This window comes from Canis lupus, chromosome X (assembly GCF_011100685.1).
Source record: "Canis lupus familiaris isolate Mischka breed German Shepherd chromosome X, alternate assembly UU_Cfam_GSD_1.0, whole genome shotgun sequence".
NCBI lineage: Eukaryota > Metazoa > Chordata > Mammalia > Carnivora > Canidae > Canis > Canis lupus.
The window spans coordinates 36,373,436-36,391,735 of record NC_049260.1 but is presented as its reverse complement, the minus strand read 5'-3'; the positions used below and the strand labels follow the sequence as shown (position 1 = coordinate 36,391,735).

The 18,300-nt window shown below is 38.0% G+C and overlaps 1 protein-coding gene across 12 annotated transcripts in view; it reads left to right on the top strand.

Moving 5' to 3' along the window:
• The window catches only part of CASK (calcium/calmodulin dependent serine protein kinase), a 350,654-nt gene that overhangs the window by 41,671 nt on the left and 290,683 nt on the right, over positions 1–18,300 (top strand). The gene's annotated exons all lie outside the window — the stretch shown is intronic.

Below are 18,300 nucleotides of genomic sequence, written 5' to 3'. Positions count from 1 at the left end.
TTAAGGCGATGCTGGCCTCATAGAACAAATTTGGAAGTACTCCATCTCTTTCTATCTTTCCAAACAGCTTTAGTAGTATAGGTATGATTTCTTCTTTAAACGTTTGATAGAATTCCCCTGGGAAGCCATCTGGCCCTGGACTCTTGTGTCTTGGGAGGTTTTTGATGATTGCTTCAATTTCCTCCCTGGTTATTGGCCTGTTCAGGTTTTCTATTTCTTCCTGTTCCAGTTTTGGTAGTTTGTGGCTTTCCAGGAATGCGTCCATTTCTTCTAGATTGCCTAATTTATTGGCGTATAGCTGTTCATAATATGTTTTTAAAATCGTTTGTATTTCCTTGGTGTTGGTAGTGATCTCTCCTTTCTCATTCATGATTTTTTTAATTTGAGTCTCCTCTCTCTTCTTTTTAATAAGGTTGGCTAATGGTTTGTCTATCTTATTAATTCTTTCAAAGAACCAACTCCTGGTTCTGTTGATCTGTTCCACAGTTCTTCTGGTCTCGATTTCGTTGAGTTCTGCTCAAATTTTAATTAACTCTCTTCTTCTGCTGGGCGTGGGGTCCATCTGCTGTTTTTTCTCTAGCTCCTTTATGTGTAAGGTTAGCTTTTGTATTTGAGTCTTTCCAGTTTTTGAATGGATGCTTGTATTGCGATGTATTTCCCCTCAAGAGGTTATGTGTTGAATCTCCTTATAGTAACCTGAATGCTAATGAATGATTTTAGGATAGGAAGTCCTCCTTCGTGTTCTTAATACTATTAACTGAATAATTCCTTTCTTGCTGAGTAATCATAAATGAAATTACATACTCTTGTAGCACTTTCTGAAAAAAATTTCTAATTTATTTAGTGTGATAACAGATTCATGCTTACTCTTTCTAACAAATGACACTAGCTCTAGTCACAGCAATAATTCTGCATTTTTCTGTTGCTTCCAAAATCATTTCCTCTGCAGTATCTCATTGGACCCCCTTAAGAACTAGTTTGAAATTTTCCTATAAACAAAAAACCGTGAACTGATTTTTAATTTCTATAATTCCATTTTATTTCCTCTTTGATATTTAAAATTTTCTTTGAGCTCAGAAGTTCAGTAATTCTTTCAATTGTTTGGTGATTGACTTGAGAAGTTCTTAACATAGGCTGTATAGTTCTAAGGAATAGGCTGTACTTATAATAAACATTTGAATATTGCCTAGGATTTCCAGATTTTAAAATAGAATCTGAAAATGTGAAGTTGGATGAAAAATTAGAACCAAATATTCTTTGACTAATATCTTCATAGACCTACTGGGGCATTTGAATCATTCTCATTTGGTTCCATGTAGTCAGTGACCTCAGTCCATACCATTGGGGATAGCCATCTCTGGGTCTCAAGCATGGCCTGTGACAGAGGGGAGCAGATAGGCCGTGCAGCTGTACTAATGCTGCCCATAGTATGTGCTTTAGGATCCAGTGTTCCCTCATTTGTCATGTGACTCTCAGTTCCTTCAGGAAGCCAGCTTCTCTTCTCCATCTTCTGGACAAAGTTTAGCATTGATAGATGTTCTGAAAGAGTTATGTAGGTGGTTAAGAGAGATGTAAGAGAGGTTTATTGGGATTTTGTGTTTTTTGTTTTTTTTTTTTTTTTTTTTTTGTATCAAGGAGAAATCTAGTCACTGGTAAGAAGGAAGAACCTAGTTTATGATTACAGAGGGTATCTTAAACGTGAATTCAGCAAAAGACAATTTAACCTAAAATATGTCCAGGAAAAGAAACTATCTTAAGCCTTTTCAAGCACTTGGCTCAAGTACTTTGGCTGTTTAGCCAGAATTAAAAGGCTACCAAGTGGTTACATGGGCCCATGAGTAAATGTAAACCCTTCCTCATTATAATAAGGAGTCTCCCTACAGCATTAGAGCATGTCTTTCTCAGGAAAGAGTTGGGCTCGGCACTCAGCATACTGTTAAGACAGATCTACTCAGGATAGGAAGGAATTTTTTTTTAATTGTCCCTGCCATTTAGTGCGCAACTGAGAAAAATTTAGAAACGTAACTAACATTCCATAGTTTGCCATGTAGTTAGTGCAAGTAGACGGAACATTTCAAATTACATAAGGTGTATATAATTATATTTTATATCAAATTCCCAAAATTTTGTGCCTGGTAGAAGAGTTAACAAAATGCTTTCTTGGTTGTATAGCTTTGGCTTACCAAATTCTCCCTTCAGGTTATCAGAAAACATACATGATCGCTTCAGGTTACCACAAAAATCTGTATAATCTTCAACAGAAAGACTGTTCCCTAAAGCCATAGGGAGAACATCAATCTTATCAATATTTGTTCTGTGGAGGAGTGGCATGTGTTTAGTCTACCTATGTCACAATCCTTTTTGAAAATTCTCTGAGTCTATGTAGTGAACATGTTCCACATCAGAATCTGTGTTCTGCTTTTTTATATTTAAATGACCATAAACTCTGTCAAATTTTGAATAAAAATGACTTGTCAGAATTGTCTCTTTTACTATGAAGGATCTATTATCTTTCTACATTCTATTACATTTCCCTCCCATAATAGTCAAATATATAGTTAGTTGATAGCTGTGGGGTTTTTTTGTTGACACTTTATTTGATGTGTTCTGAGTTGAGTTCAATTCCACAGATACGTGAATATTCCAGATCTTGAATGAAGCTGTAGGATAGCATCTCCCAAAATAGGTTTCAAAGAACATTGGTTCCATCTTTTATTAAGTATAGTGTGCTCAGAAGTTTAGGAAATGCTAGTTTTAATGAAATTTAACAAGTCTCTTTTCCATAGGACCTTTCAGAGCCTTAAATTTGCTAATAGGCATTGAGGTTTTTAAAAATAGCAATGTTCTAGAATGTGTCCTAAATGTACCGTACTCTTAGAAACTTTGAGTAGTAGAGCATTTTGTAGATATAGTAGGCCTCAAAACACACCTTGAGAAATGTGATAGGGATAAATATGGTTTAAAAATGAGTAAGCAGGGCAGGGTGCTTGTGTGGCTCAGGTGGTTAAGCATCTGAATCTTGATTTTTGGCTCAGGTCATGGTCTCAGGATCGTGAAATTGAGCCATGTGTTGGGCTCAGCACTCAGCAGGGAGTCTGGTTGAGATTCTCTTCCTCTCCCCCCTTCCCCTGCTCACACATGTGTGAGTGATCTCCCCTTCCCCAAAGTAAATAAATAAAGCTTTTAAAAAAGGAGTAACCAAGTGTTTCTTAGGAATTAAAACATGTATTTGACATTCGTGAGCCATAGTCATGTTTGGAAGGAAGAGAAGTGGAGAACAGAATGAAGACTGTTGCACTTTGAGTTTCAGAGTTCAGGTCCTAGCTCTGTCATCACATCTCATTCATATGTGTGTCCATGAATATGTGTCTTGAGGGTGTGTGGGAAGTGATGGTTGTCTTTGCTTTTTGTAGACCTAGAGTCCTAATCTATAAAATGAGGGACTGGATCAAGTGACACCTGGGATCATCTCTACATCTGAATTTTTTTCTAGATGAGCCTCACTTAACCAAAATCATATATAGAAGCTAGAATTTAAGGTAATGTATTGAGCACTTATTTGCTTTACAAAAAGAAATCTTCACTGTGGAGAAGTCACCTTCTTAAGCTGAGTTTTATCAGTTTTACCCACAAATCCAATTATATTCACATATAACTAAGTTTACAGAAGTGTAACATGTAGAAGTTAAATCTACCTGTAACTGTAGGCATTTACTTCCTCATTCTTGGGAGGTTTTTCTTTAAACCATTATGTGATTGATGTTGATTACTGCTACTGGTGAAAAAGTTGATCTCTTAAAACTCAAGTGTCATACTTAAAACATGTACAGATTAATTTTTTAAAATATATATTCATGCCTCATGAAAATAACATGCATTTAAGATGTATTTTCCTTCCCATTTTTAAAATTATTAAAAATCGTAGTAAAATGTATATAACGTGAAATTTGCCATTTTCACCGTTTTAACTGTACAGTTTAGTGGCTGTAATTCACAATATTGTGCAATCATGTCTAAGATGTATTGTTAGTTACCCTTTTGGTATATGAGGCTTTGTTGTGACTTAAGTTGGTTGTATTTTACAGCACTTTACACCATTTTAACTTTGTGTTAAAATCTAAAGATCTTATGAGCCTACCTAGATATTATGGGAAGGGAGAGAAACTCATGGTATAGAATGGTTGAATGACTTCTTCAGAGCCTAGTATTTTAGGTCTTCATTAACTAATCCTTTGGTGGGTGTTATAGTTTGATCTGATTGGTCAGAATTGAAATCAGCAAGTACCTTATTGAATAGTTGTTTTTGTTAAGTACAGGTATTCTACTGCCAGCGAATCCTTTTAAGGTAATGCGTATTTTAAGCAAAAAGAAGTGCTGAGTTGTGTCTAATATGAATTGGCATGCCCTCTCCATCTGGGCTTTGGTCTTTCTGGCAGTTTGAAGTTACAACTATATATTTCGCCCTTGCTTACAATTATCTATTTGGTGGTAGGGCTAGAATCTGGTGACTTCATCAGAAACAAGTTTTTCTTCCACCCTGGAGATGCTGTGTCTCATAAATAGATTCTTTCTCTTACTCCTGGTCATTAATCTTCAGTCTTTGGGTAAATGAAGTGACTTATCCCTACAAAAAGACAGTAAGGACCAGTTCTGTTCCACTATTTGAGGGAAGACCAGAGAGTTGGAACTAATAGTGATAAGCTTTAGAACTAGAACACACATATTATTCTGTCCAGTCACAGAAGATTGTCTTGTGGTGGTCAACGAAACAGGGACAGGATTGATAGAAAAACCTATTGAGAAAACCTCTAGTGCTTTATGTTTTTTTCTTTTTTTTTTTTTAAATTTTTATTTATTTATGATAGTCACACACAGAGAGAGAGGCAGAGACATAGGCAGAGGGAGAAGCAGGCTCCATGCAGGGAGCCCGACGTGGGATTCGATCCCGGGTCTCCAGGATCGTGCCCTGGGCCAAAGGCAGGCGCCAAACCGCTGCGCCACCCAGGGATCCCTCTTTATGTTTTTTTCTAAGTCTGAATTTAGATCTTGGCAGAATGGAAGTAGTTACCTAGTTCTAACACCCTCTATGAAAATCAAGGAAACAGGCACCGAGTGACTGTAACTCAAAAAATAACCCATCAGTTGCAAAAAAGAAGACCAAAAGTACTACAGAACATAAATAAAACATACAAGGCAACTGAAGTCTGCAAATTTTCCTGATAAATATAACAGGAGTTTTTGCCTCTATAAAGGGGGGATAAAGATTGGACCTTAGGCATATGTCTGATATAGGTGTGAGGCAGGGATACCATAGTGATTAAGAACAGCATGGAAGGCAGCCCGGGTGGCTCAGCGGTTTAGCGCCACCTTCAACCCAGAGCCTGATCCTGGAGACCTGGGATCGAGTCCCATGTCGGGCTCCCTGCAATGAACCCTGCTTCTCCCTCTGCCTCTCTCTCTCTCTCTCTCTCTCTCTCTCTCTCTCTCTCTCCCCCTCATGAATAAATAAATAAAATCTTTAAAAAAAAAAAACAAACAGCACGGGCTCTGCATCTGGAATTTCTGGATTTGAATTCTGATTGAACCAGTTGCTAGTTCTGGAGCTAGACCAAGTTGTTTAGCTTCTCTGTACCTTAGTTTTCTCCTCTAAAAAGTGAGAATAAAGACACTGCCTATCTTAGAGTAGTTATGGGAACTTAATGAGTTAATGCCAGCAAGTCTTAGATGACTGACATATAGTACTCAATATCTATCATATTAATAATATATTCTAATATATACTAATACAGTACTTGTCATTAACAATTTTATCATTCTTGTTGCTCTTTTTTTTTTTTTTTATTCTTGTTGCTCTTATTGGAAGACTGTGGTCTTCTTGTGAATGGGTAATCTTTGATAAGTGCAGGACTTTTACCTATGGAAGCTTCTCACTACTTGGATGTAAACATAAATATTTTAATCAGAATTAAACCAATATTAATGAATTTTTTTGTTGAGAAAGTATTTCCCAGCCCAGATGGTTCCACTAAGCAAACTCAATTCCTTGATCACTTTTCTGTACCATATAGTTTAACTGTTTGTAATTTTTAAAATTTTTATATTTTCCTAGAAGTATTTAGGATGAATTTTTTTCTGTATAAGTCCTAAAATCAGGCATTTTAAAATACCAAATTTTTAAAATAATGGCTTTCCAACATTGTAAGTTTTCTTTGCTACACGTTATCATTTTTACACTAATAAACTAAGCAATATGGTCTTTTTTAAAAGAGGCATTATTCTGCCTTTCCTGATCATTTTCATTTCACATGCATTCTTGTTTCCCTGGTACTCCTCTCCACCAGTTTCCTTCGACTTCAGTATTGTTTAATACTACTTTCTTCAAAACCTCTCAATAACTCAAGTCAGAGCACATAAGCAGAGGTAGATTGTGGCTCATTAAGTGACTAGGAGTGGAGGTGCCCCTGCGGTGAGGCTGAGATGTCAAGGAGAGTAGCATGGCTGAGGCTGAGTGTAAACCAAGATGTTTTCTGTATGAGGAGTCAAAGGTGGGAGCAGGAAGAAGGCTGAACTAGTATTACAAAGGCTGTAAGGAAACTGCCTCCTTGATAGCAGGAGCTTCAACATGACAAGAAGGCTGTAACAGGGCATAAAGAAGGCTCACTGAAGTTTAAAGAAGAACCAAAGGGGTTAGTATGATGGTTTTCAAATATGCTTTATTGCTGATCAGTTCTACTCTAGGCAAAGACAGAAGTACAGAACTTTTAAAGAGTACATTCCTGAAACTATTCTCTTAGCAATGACTTCATGGTTTAGGGGTGGAATCTCTCCAAGATTTTAGATAAAACAATAAAAACAGATTTGTTCTGATAGTTTTAGTATTGTGTATGATGGTTGCTAGTTTAATTCATGTAGTGCTTTATTAAGACTGGAAAACACAAAGCATTGAATATTTTAATCAAGTACTCGAAACCAGTGAGCAATCTGTTGCCATCCATGCTTGTCTCGGTTTCGTGAAAAGCAGCATTATGGCAAAGACTGAGAGTGGCCTGGGCAGTGATCAAAATAGCAGCCTTTGCTTATTCCACCAATCCGTACAGCCATCTTCATTTTCTGATCACTGGAATACATCTTACCTACTAGAGTTAAGGTTTAAGCTGAGTGATCTCTTTCAAAAAGAATGATTAGTCTTGATCAATAGCGTATTACCTATAGATGAGATTTCTAGCTCTAATGTGATTTCCTCAGCTGGCATTGAGGCCCATTTTATCTGTCCAAGAAATGAAAGCAGCAGATGTATAGTAGTACTCTGGATTGTTTGTATTATGGATCAGCTCAGTATTTGCGGTAAATCAGAGGTATAAAGCAAGCTCAAAAATCCAGTCTGCTACATGGAAGTGACAAACTACATTCTCATTATAAGGACAGTAACTCAGCATTTGTGTACTGTGGAAGTACCAGAATTTTCCAACAAATGAAATGGTAATGGCTTTTTTTGATGTGTTCCCTAGAAAGAATTGTTTTGCGATTTTTTTCCCCAACTGATAAACTCTTTTTCAGTGCTTTCATTGTTATTTACTAATAGTGTTATAGCCAAAATAAAATAGAACCGTGCAGTGGAACTCATTTCTTCTCCTCTGTTATAGCTGGCTCTGTGAAAGATGTTTGAGGAAACCCTAATTGCCTACAACCCTACAATGAATTGCATACCAGATGTACTGTTTTAAAGTCTTGGTTCTTGGTATGCATTTTTCACCTTTTACTTTGATATTAGCCTTTTGTTTGGAGCATTTCATGTTAAGCGGTATAAATATGTCTTTCTGGTGACATAATTAGATTCTCATTTTTCTTCCCAATACAAGCTAGGTCAGCATAATTTTGCGTTTGTTTCTTAGGCTGTTCTTTGAATCAAGTCAGAATTGAATCAAAGTCAGAAATACTGATTTCTTCTTTTTGCTAAAATTTAGTAGAATGACAATACTTTGGATAAAAACGCTCTTCTGAAAACTTTTATTTTAGATACCATTCAAATGGCATGATTTCAGACCCTTTGTTTGTCATTTTTTTCTGACAAAAGCACTTTTCTGTAAGCTTTTCATTTATTTTAGTCTTTAGCCATGAAGTATATGATCATATGAGGGCACAGGAAGAAATCTAGTGAGCCTATGACCTCAGCTGTTGTGTTAGACATCTTATACAGGATTAGTTCCAGATGAGTTCCATGGACTTGAACTTTCTCAGTTCTTGGATAACATTTGTCCTCTTCAGATCTGCTCCTGCTCTGAGTCCTGTGGACCCCGATCTCCAGTCTGGTTTAGCCTGTGAGTGCCCATCTTCTCTTGGCAGGGGAGAGGTAAATGACCAACAGAGTCCTCTATGAGCTCCTCCTAGAGCACCTGCCACTAACACCTTTACATCTGGACTCTCTAAGGGACAGGCCCCTGCCACCCGCCCAGTCTGCTTGTGTTGTCAGTTAATTACTGGTAGCCAGCACAGAGGAAGAGAAAGCCATTGGCCAGCACCAGGTGAGGAGAGGGGATCCAGAATGGGATGGGAGCCTGTGTGCCAAAGGCCAAGGTCTCTCAAATGGCTTGTGTTAGCCCAGGGTGAGCTCAGTCTTTGGCCTGAAAAGGATTAGCAAAAGGCCCTTCACTCACTAAGTTCCTCCGTAACAAATTGTGCTTCAGCAGCCAGGCCCTAGCTAGTAGGTGGATTGGGAGTTTCATGACCTTGGTGTCCTTATGTTCCAGCTTGATTATCAGAGCCCTAAAGAAAGGTACCAACCAAGCACAACATAACCAAAAGTTCTTAGCTATTTTCTTCACAAAATCTTATCTGAATTCATTTTGCATTTCAGGGAGAGGGACAGATTGATTAGATTGTGTGATGGCTCATCTACTTGTACTAAATGGGGTAAAAGCAGTAGACAGGAAAAGTGGACCAGAATCAGTCACATTTTATTAGGTTTTTTGCTTAAGGAATACTTACTTGTGGAGATTTTGACTTATTTAATTTGAAAAGTGTAAGATTTCTCCACTCTATGATATGCCTTCAGAAACAATGAATCTTTGTAAAAATTGCCAAAGTACTAGGAATAGAAAAAGTTAGTGACAAAATTGAAGGTGACAGACATGGGCAAGATACAGTACATTGAAAATAATGGTTCCCACAATGGCAGACCCAGAGCTGTGGCTGGATATGTGCCTTTAGGTCAGCTGTAGAGGAGGAAGGAGTCTTTTGGTCAGAACCTACCTTTTTAATGAGGTTTACCCTGACCACCCTGTTCGATAATAAAACTTGTCCCAACCTACCTTAGTATTCTCAATTCCTGGATGTTACTCTTTTTCCCTATAGACTTACCCTCTTCTGATATACTTTATAATTTCCTTATTATGTGTATTGTCTGTGTATTTTTTTCATGTTCCTAGCACGTGGTAGTAATATACTTGCATTTAAATGTATTTTGTAGTTTGCTTGTCCTGCTTGTTCTATTTCATTTTTTTTCTTATGTGATTATTCCCTCCCCGACTTTGTTTGGAATTTAGACACTGTCTCAGTTTTTTCAGTGGTAACCCTTAAAATACCATATATTATGCACCAGAATGTAATACTGGTAAATCTTAATACCCTTAGGTCAACCACTGCAAGGGTCTTAGGAAATTTTAACTTTATTCCTTCTTGATTTAATACTTGTTGTCAATTTTATTTATTTATTTTAAAGATTTTATTTATTTATGATAGACCTAGAGAGAGAGGCAGAGACACAGGCAGAGGGAGAGGCAGGCTCCATGCCGACGAGAGCCGGACGTGGAACTCAATCCCGGGACTCCAGGATCACGCCCTGGGCCAAGGGCAGGGGTAAAACTGCCAAGCCACCCAGGGATCCCCACTTGTTGTCAATTTTAGTTCTCTATATTTGTACATCAACAGGACATTATTGTTTTACACAGCCTGTTTTTAGATTTACGCATATATTTATGTCTTACTTTGCTTTTCATTCTTTGCCTCTTCAATCTTCTCTCTGGGGTAATTTTCCCTCCCAAAAAGTGGTTTGTGTAGGTCTGCTATGACATTCTCTTTCAGTTTGTGTTCATCTTTGCTTTCATGATTGAAGTCCCTGGGTATGAGATTGTTTAGAAGACAGTTTATTTCATCTCATCGAATTGTTCCCATTGTCTTCTGGATTCTGTTGTCAGCTGTCAAAGTGTCACTTCTTTGAAGATAATCTTTTTTTTTTTTAACCTCTGGATATTTTCCCTTTGTCTTTGTTTTCCTATGATGTGTCTAGGTATGAGTTTTATTTATTCTGTGATTAACTGGGAATCTTGAATTTGTGTCTAGACATGTCTGAATATTCTGTGAAAACATTCTATAAAAAAAAATTCTTTGCTGTTTCCTCAAATATTGCCTTGACCTCATTGTCTTCTTTCCTGCCAGGACCCCAATTAACATACATTAAATCTTTTCCTCATTATTTCATCTGTGTCTCTTACCTTGTTTTTTTGCTTTCTTCTTGTTTTCCTTCGTGATGTATTCCAAATCTTTCTTCTGACTTGTATTCCTCTTTATTAATTCTTACTTCATTCAGCTCCCAGAAATCCAACGAGTTTTAAATTTTGGTCATTGTAATTTTTTTTTCAGCATCTCATGCTTTGGTCTTTTTCTTCTGTCCCTTATTCCGATTCTTGCTCAAACTAAGATGGCAGTGTCTTTCTCAAGAAAGGATTTGCCTTGCCAGGATTGTGGGGGTCATAGCCACGAATACTCTAATCCAACTTTAAGATTTGAGATCCTATGGGCTACCAGATAAGAAGGAGCCATACCCTAAGTCCATGCAAGGCTGGGTTTGCTTTTGATTCACTTCCATCCTAGGCATAGCTTTTCAAAAGAAACCAGAATAAAGTCGGGATTGGTTTCTCAGGTAAATTGCGAGGCTTCTCTTTACTTATCCATCCTACAAGGCCATGTGAGTCCTATGAGGCATTTGCTTCTCAGGAGTAGAGAATTGCCCTGTAGGCAAAAGAAGCTGTTTGTGGCCAAGCTTACTGCTATGGATTCTCTCATTCTCCTATGTCTTCAAATGGCAAAATTTAAGTACCTTATAAGATATTAATACTTTTGAGAAGGGGTGTGCGTGCACATCCAGGTTTTATTTTGTTCTTCAGTAGGAAGATTGGCCCTGGTTGCCTGTTTCACTATTAGGAACAGAACTCTCCCTGGTTTTTTCCTGATTCCTGGTTTTGATAGTAAGATGGCACCTTAGTAGTATGGGAGACATCTCCTATTGTGTAGGGAAGGAGGAGTAAAGAAATACTTGTCCAGTAGCAGATGACTCCCTGAAGAAGTCCTCTCTTGTGCATATGTGCCAGGCACAGGCCTGTTATGCCTCCTCTTCTCTTCTCTTCTCTTCTCTTCTCTTCTCTTCTCTTCTCTTCTCTTCTCTTCTCTTCTCAGAACTCTTTGAAGTAGCTTTTCTCTCTCTTTCACAGTTTAAATGCAGTGGACCCAGAGAGCCTGAATAACCGACCAAATGTCATCATAGTAAGGGGGCAGATCCAGGAGTCAGCCCCAAGTCTTTTGAATTCCGAAGCCCATGTTTTTGTTTATGCTATGATGGCTTTGATTCCAAGAGGAAGAAGTCTGTCAAGAGTTAAAGTGTTTCCTCTTACAAGGCCTTTTTCACACTTAAGGAATATTTGCAGCTAGCTTATTTGTACCTCTAGGTTGCTTGGACATGCAAAAAGGAAGGTATAAGATCATTATGCAGTTTTAACATGCAAGGATTCTTGGCTAGTAGAATAATTTTTTTCCTTTTGAAATTTTTGTGGTCACTCTAGAGCTGCCTAAAAAATTCGTATGTTAAAAACGTGTTCTTTTATGTGATCTCAACCCATTTGTTTTGTATCTTTGCTGGATGTTCTTGATGTTTCATCCCTTATTTTTTTTCCCTAATGGCTGCTATAAAATAAAGGATTTGGTTAAGAGACAGTAAATAGTAATTGCATATGTATTGATTTTTAAGGGATGGATGAATAGTCATTGGTTATAGAATGTTTCTAACTTTATGATCTCATCCTATGTCTGTTTACCGATTTAAGATTGTACTTAAAATTTAGTTTTCAATCCAGCATTAACTAGGAGCCATGAAGTTTCTTTGTCTTCTCTTAATTGAGTTTATTTAATTTGTAATTTCATCAAAAAAGTGATTATATGGATAAGAGAAGTAGTTTATTTCCATTTGGTTATTATATCTTATGGTAAATGATTACTGTGATTGAGGCTCATATTTAATCTTGTCAGATTATACAAACTGAATTTGTTTTAGTAAACTGTTTAAACATTCAAGTAAAGCAAATGAATTGATTTTGAGCTAACCATTATCACAACTGATTTTATAAACTTTTAGGTTGAGAAGCTTTCTGAATTTTAGGAGCTATGTTTGGGTCTCTGCCATCACAAAATACTGCTTTTGTAAAATGCTTCACGTTTACAAGGCCTGTATTAAGTCATTAAAACTAAGTAAAGAACAGATGTTACTATATGTTAGAAGTAAAATGTCTGCTTTTTGAGTTTTAATTACGGTAGCATTAGAAGGATTTTGAATTGGCCTGCAACATCTCTAGTAAAACAAAATAATATATTTTTGAAGATGTATTTAAAAATTAACACGTCCTATGATTTTACAACTTTTGCCTGCCTTTCAGTAACTGGCATTGACAAATTAAAAGTTTTATTTCTACTTAGGAAAGTGAAAATCTCCAAGAGACTAAAGAACTAGAATGCTATTAACTGTAAGTGTAGATGAAATAAAATATAACTACACTAATGTGTCTTGGAGATGATGCTTGTTTGTGCATCCTAAAATGGATTTATGAATCCATTTGTCCGTCCAGAAAGCATTTGCATCTCCACTAGCATAATGTCACCTATAGTTCTATATACTAGAGAAACAAGGTGGCTAAGCAAAAACCCCTGCCCTCAGAGTACTAGTTTAGTCACCCAACATCTCCTGTATTAAGAGCTCATCTTCAATTATGCATCACCTTATTTATGTGGATTACTGTGACCCCTAACTTTCCTCTCTTTCTTTAATATGTAAGATCAAATAATGAGATTATTAAAAAAACATAAGTTTTCAATCAATATGCCATGACTAAAATACACTGAAGAGACTGGTATTTTATTTTTTATTTTTTTATTTTTTTAAAGATTTTATTTATTTATTCGAGAGAGAGAGAGAGAGAGAGAGGCACAGACACAGGCAGAGGGAGAAGCAGGCTCCATTCCATGCAGGGAGCCCGACGTGGGACTCGATCCCGGGTCCCCAGGACCACACCTGGGCCGAAGGCAGCGTGAAACCACTGAGCCACCCAGGCTGCCTGAGACTGGTATTTTAGATCTCCTTTTAGATTCCAGAAGGCTGCAAGGGTGAGCAAGTATGTGAGTATCAATGTGTGTGGGGACAACAGAGAGGTACCCTTATTCTAATATATACTTTGTCTAATTCAGTATTCCTCAAACTGCAAGAAGTTGGGAAACATTAGTTACTTGCTCCGGACTCTGAAATTCTGAGCCAGGAGTCATGGAAAACTATAGCATCCACCTGACAAGTTTAATGGCTCCTATTTTGAACTGGCTCTATTGGACATAAAAGAACTGTAACTCATCCCCAAATTTTGAATAGAATGGACTCCAAATACTAGCCAGAAGGGAAGATGTTAAAAATGCACCAACTTCTATTTCTGGAACAAGATGATTTAGACTCACTTTTTCCTGCCCCTCCTCAATAAATACAACTATAAATGCCTTGGAAATTATTTAACTGACGGCAATAAAAGGACTCAGAAGTGGAAAGAAGGTAGGGTAGTAGTACTTGAGGAATGACTGTGGGGAATTCAGTGGGTTTTCTTTTTTACCTCCCATTTACTCATGGACTGGGTGCTGGAGAGACCTATTATTACCCAGAACCACCAAAGGGCATAGAAAACAAAAACAAAAGCCTGTTTTCTCTAGCCCCTTTCCCCAGGAAAGGGGAAGCGCAACAGAGACTTGGTGGGATTCCACACCTGGAGCCCGGCAAGGCAGTTTGATGTGCCCACAGCCCCATTTAGAACAGCAAAGCCTGGGGCCCTGGTGGGTGGTGGTCTGATCTGGTAGCAGCATCAAAGCCCTGGCTGTTGTAGTCCCCTATCTCCCTACCACCACCACCACCACACACACACACATACACACACACACACACAAGTAGGCCCCAGTCCTCTGATCTGCCTACAGCAGTAACAAGATCAAAGACCAGGCTGTGGTAGCAGCAGTCATTTGTTTCCCTGCCCTCCATCCTGTGGCAGAAGGAGACCCAGGCCCAGGAGCTGCTGATACCCGCCCCCTCAAAGTTGTCCAGGGAAAGCAAGTAGTCCTCGGAAGTACCTTTTGCCCCATATCAGCAGCACTGGAAAAGAGGAAGCAGACCAAAACACTGAAAGGGCTCAGAAAACTAAACAACTGTCATCAGAACTGAAGTCCACAAAACTAAACAACTGTCATCAGAACTGAAGTCCACAAAAGAACTCAAGAACTTACATACTGAACCTAAACAAGGCGACAGCCTGCTAAAATAGAAGATTCTTTGATCAAGAGTCTAATATAAAGGCCACAGTGTCTAAGATATTTACTTACTAAGCACCAGGAAAACCACCCTTTGAATGAGAAAAGACCTTCAACTGAGACCAATACCGACACTTGAATTAGATATTGGAATTATTTCCTGGGAGTTTTAATTCAGCCATCATAAAATTGTTCCAACAGTTGGTTATAAATTTCCTTGAAACAAATGAAACCAAAGATCTCAGCAGAGTTGAGCCAAGAGCATTTCCTAATGAATTGGAATAAGAAAGGGATGAAGAATGGCACCCTAGGTTTTGGCTAAGCAACTGGAAGGCAATGTGGAATTGGCCTTCAGCTGAGATGGGAGGAGGGAGACTGAAAAGCTCAGGAGTTCAGTTTCAGATGCGTGGAGGAATATACTGGTCCTTTTCTCTTTTTGTCCTCTATGCTCACTTACATGCCTTATTGATTAAAAGGAAGTCCTGACATAAGCACTGAAGGGTTGCTGCATCCCCAGGAAACTGATTAAAAATAAGCTTTACTAACTTGCATATTCCTTGTAACATTGTAGTGACTTTGCTTTCTTACCTAACTTGAAAAATCCCCCAACGGTTTGAATGTTTGATTTTACTGTCTTGCCTAAACAGTTTATATTCACTTATATTATACTCTTATTTTCTGATTTTTCCCCCTAAAGCAGTTATTTTCCAGATCATCTCCTCCTTTAGACCTAAAAACTGATTACTACAATTATGATTCAAAACCTATTTTCTGCTGCCCTGCACTGAGCTGGGTAATTAGGTATAAATGCTTATTTCCTTTGTATGCTTTGCCTTTTTGTTAACTGTTTTTTGGTTAAAAGACCAGAGGTTACATTATTGCCTGCTGAATATGCTTATATTAACAATTGTAAAAAGTAAATTACTTTTGGGAGTATTAATGAATAGACATTTAAATTGCATAGTTAAATCTTTTCCATCCTTTACTAAGCAAACAATTGGATTATCTCCCTCTCTAAGAATTTAAACAACAGTTTATATGCCCTGTTTGGGTGGGAGAATATTTGTTTCAGAAAAAAAGTTTGAAATTGGAATGGTTCACAGCCATTACAACTTTGTAATTTGTAGTGTGATTATAAATACTAAAATTTAAAAAAAAATAAATACTAAAATTTAGATCACCAGTCCAACATGCTTTTCGGGGAACACTCTGATTAATAGGTGCAATGTGGGTGATGGGAGCAGAGGGTGGTGTATGAGAGAGATGCTGGTTTTCTGACTTTAAGACTTAGCTGCTGATGTGAATATGGGGCTGGAATGGGGTGGGTAATATTTTATATGGTGTTTGCCAAACTTGATGGAGAAACTTATTCCTTAAGGACTCCACAAGATGCCAATTTGGGAAACCCCAACTTAGAGTGTTAGCTAAATCCATTTTTGTTTCTGTGCTACTATATAAACTTGGCATAATCCTAAATGTGCAACTAAAATGAATGATAGGGAAAGGAGCGGATTGCTGGCTTTGAGGTTTCTTTCACTAATTTATGTAATTTAAATGAAATAACTTCATTTTATTTAATTCAGAATTGGGTCTAACTTATTACAGAGATCCATAAAATGTGGTTCAGAGTGGGAAGAGATTAACAGTACTCCATAAAAGTATCACTGAAAAAAAAATCTGTTAATGAAGATAGTAACTTGTGGGCCCAAATATTAGTTAATGGCAGGCAACAGTACTCTTACAGGAATAATGTAGCATTTGGAGAACTACGTTAGTGGCATATTAACAGATCACACTCTTTTTTTAAAGATTTTATTTATTTTTTCATGAGAGACACACACACACACAGAGGCAGAGACACAGGCAAAGGGAGAATCAGGCTCCATGCAGGGAGCCCGATGTGGGACTTGATCCCAGGACTCCAGGATCACATCCTGGGCTGAAGGCACGCACTAAACCACTGAGCCACTTGGGCTGCCCCTCACACTCCTTTTATAAATATGATTTACAGTGTGACTTCATACCGCCAGCCTTCCATAATTTTTAGGTTCAGTTTATAAAAACTAGAATATGCATGCAGAATTTGACAATTGTGATCATTTTAGTACTTTAGTTATAAAGTAATTAAGTTCACGGACACTAGTAGAAAGTCAGGAGCAAGTTTCCCAAAAGTGTTTCTCTACTAAATATTTTCTTTGGATCAGTTTCCAAAGTATATTCCCACATTTAGAAAATAACAATGTGAATGTGCAGCTCTTAATTTAAAAATGAAAATTAGGCTTTTCTTGTGCCTGCCTCAAAAGGAATGGGGAGAATCTCTGTGTTTGTGCCGAGGGCAGATCCTGCTAAGCAGTTGGTCATTGCGTTGGTATTTCTATAAAATTCTATGAAATCCTATGTTCTAAGAGCTAGCCTTTAGCACTTTTTTTTTTCTTTCTGGGCTTCTTGTAGTTTTTCTGTGGGGATGTTTACAGCAATTCCTTTCAGAGAAATGAGATGTGTTTGTGTTTTCTGGGGCTCTGTCTTCTGTCCTGGTCTGTACTCCTAAGAATTCTTGTTCACATGAATGGCTTCATTTAGTTCCTGTTCACTCATGCCTCCTTAGGGAGTACAGAGATTGAGAATTTGGATCTTGGAGTTCCATGTCTTGGTCCCAGTCCTGACTCTACCATTCATTGTCTGGCCCTAGACAACCTGACTTGGCCTAGGTTTCCTAATCTATAAAATGGGGCTAATAGTTTCTTGGCTGCTATGATAAATAATGATATATTTTACAATTGAGAGAATCCATATAAAGTTCCTAGCAGTATGGTTGGCAAATGGTATGGTGTCAGTAGTAGTTGGTGTTGTCTTCATGTTGACGCCTTCCTTGAACTTTATATTCCTGCCTAATTGTGCTCTATAGATCTCTGCCTGGATAGTTCATGGAAATCAATATTTTGGAAATAAGTATTTTCAAAACAACCATGTGTTTCCTTTCTCCGCTTTCCGCTAGCTCTTTGTCATGTAGCCCCTCTCTCATCTGGTGGTATGATTTACTCAGTAACTGTTGCCAGAAATGTGTAAGTCATTCTTTCAACTGACACCCCAAGCTAATCATTCACTACACTGTCAATTTTTTAAAAGATTTATTTGCGAGAGAGCACACATGTGAGCACGAGGCGGGAGGGACGAGGGAGAGGGAAAGAGAGTCCCAAGCAGACTCTGAATGGAGCAGAGCCTGCCACAGGGCTTGACCGCACAACCCCAAGATCACCACCTGAGCCAAAACCAAGAGTTGGTTGCTCAACTGACTGTGCCACCCGGGTGCCCCTCTACATTGTCAATTTAAGTATCTTAGTTACCTCTACTGTATTGGTTTAGGTTGTTTGTCACCTCGTACTTAGGCTAATGTAGTAACTTCCTGACTGGCCCCCATTCATTCTTCAACCCATCTTCCACTCTTCTGCCCTTTTCCCTTTCCAGCCACTTCTCACCCTCTGATTTTCCACACCAGCAGTACCAAGTAGCTTGCAATATCCAGCACAAACCATGCTTTGACTTGACTGGAGGCTGTTCCACATGCTTCTACTAATTTCTAGAATTTTCCCCTTTCCCTTGTTGGCCTGAAAAATATATTCATCTTTCCAAGCCCTCATAGAGGTTTTCTCTGACCACCTTCCTATCCACAGATAGTAAACTTTTGGTATTATACTGTTTTAA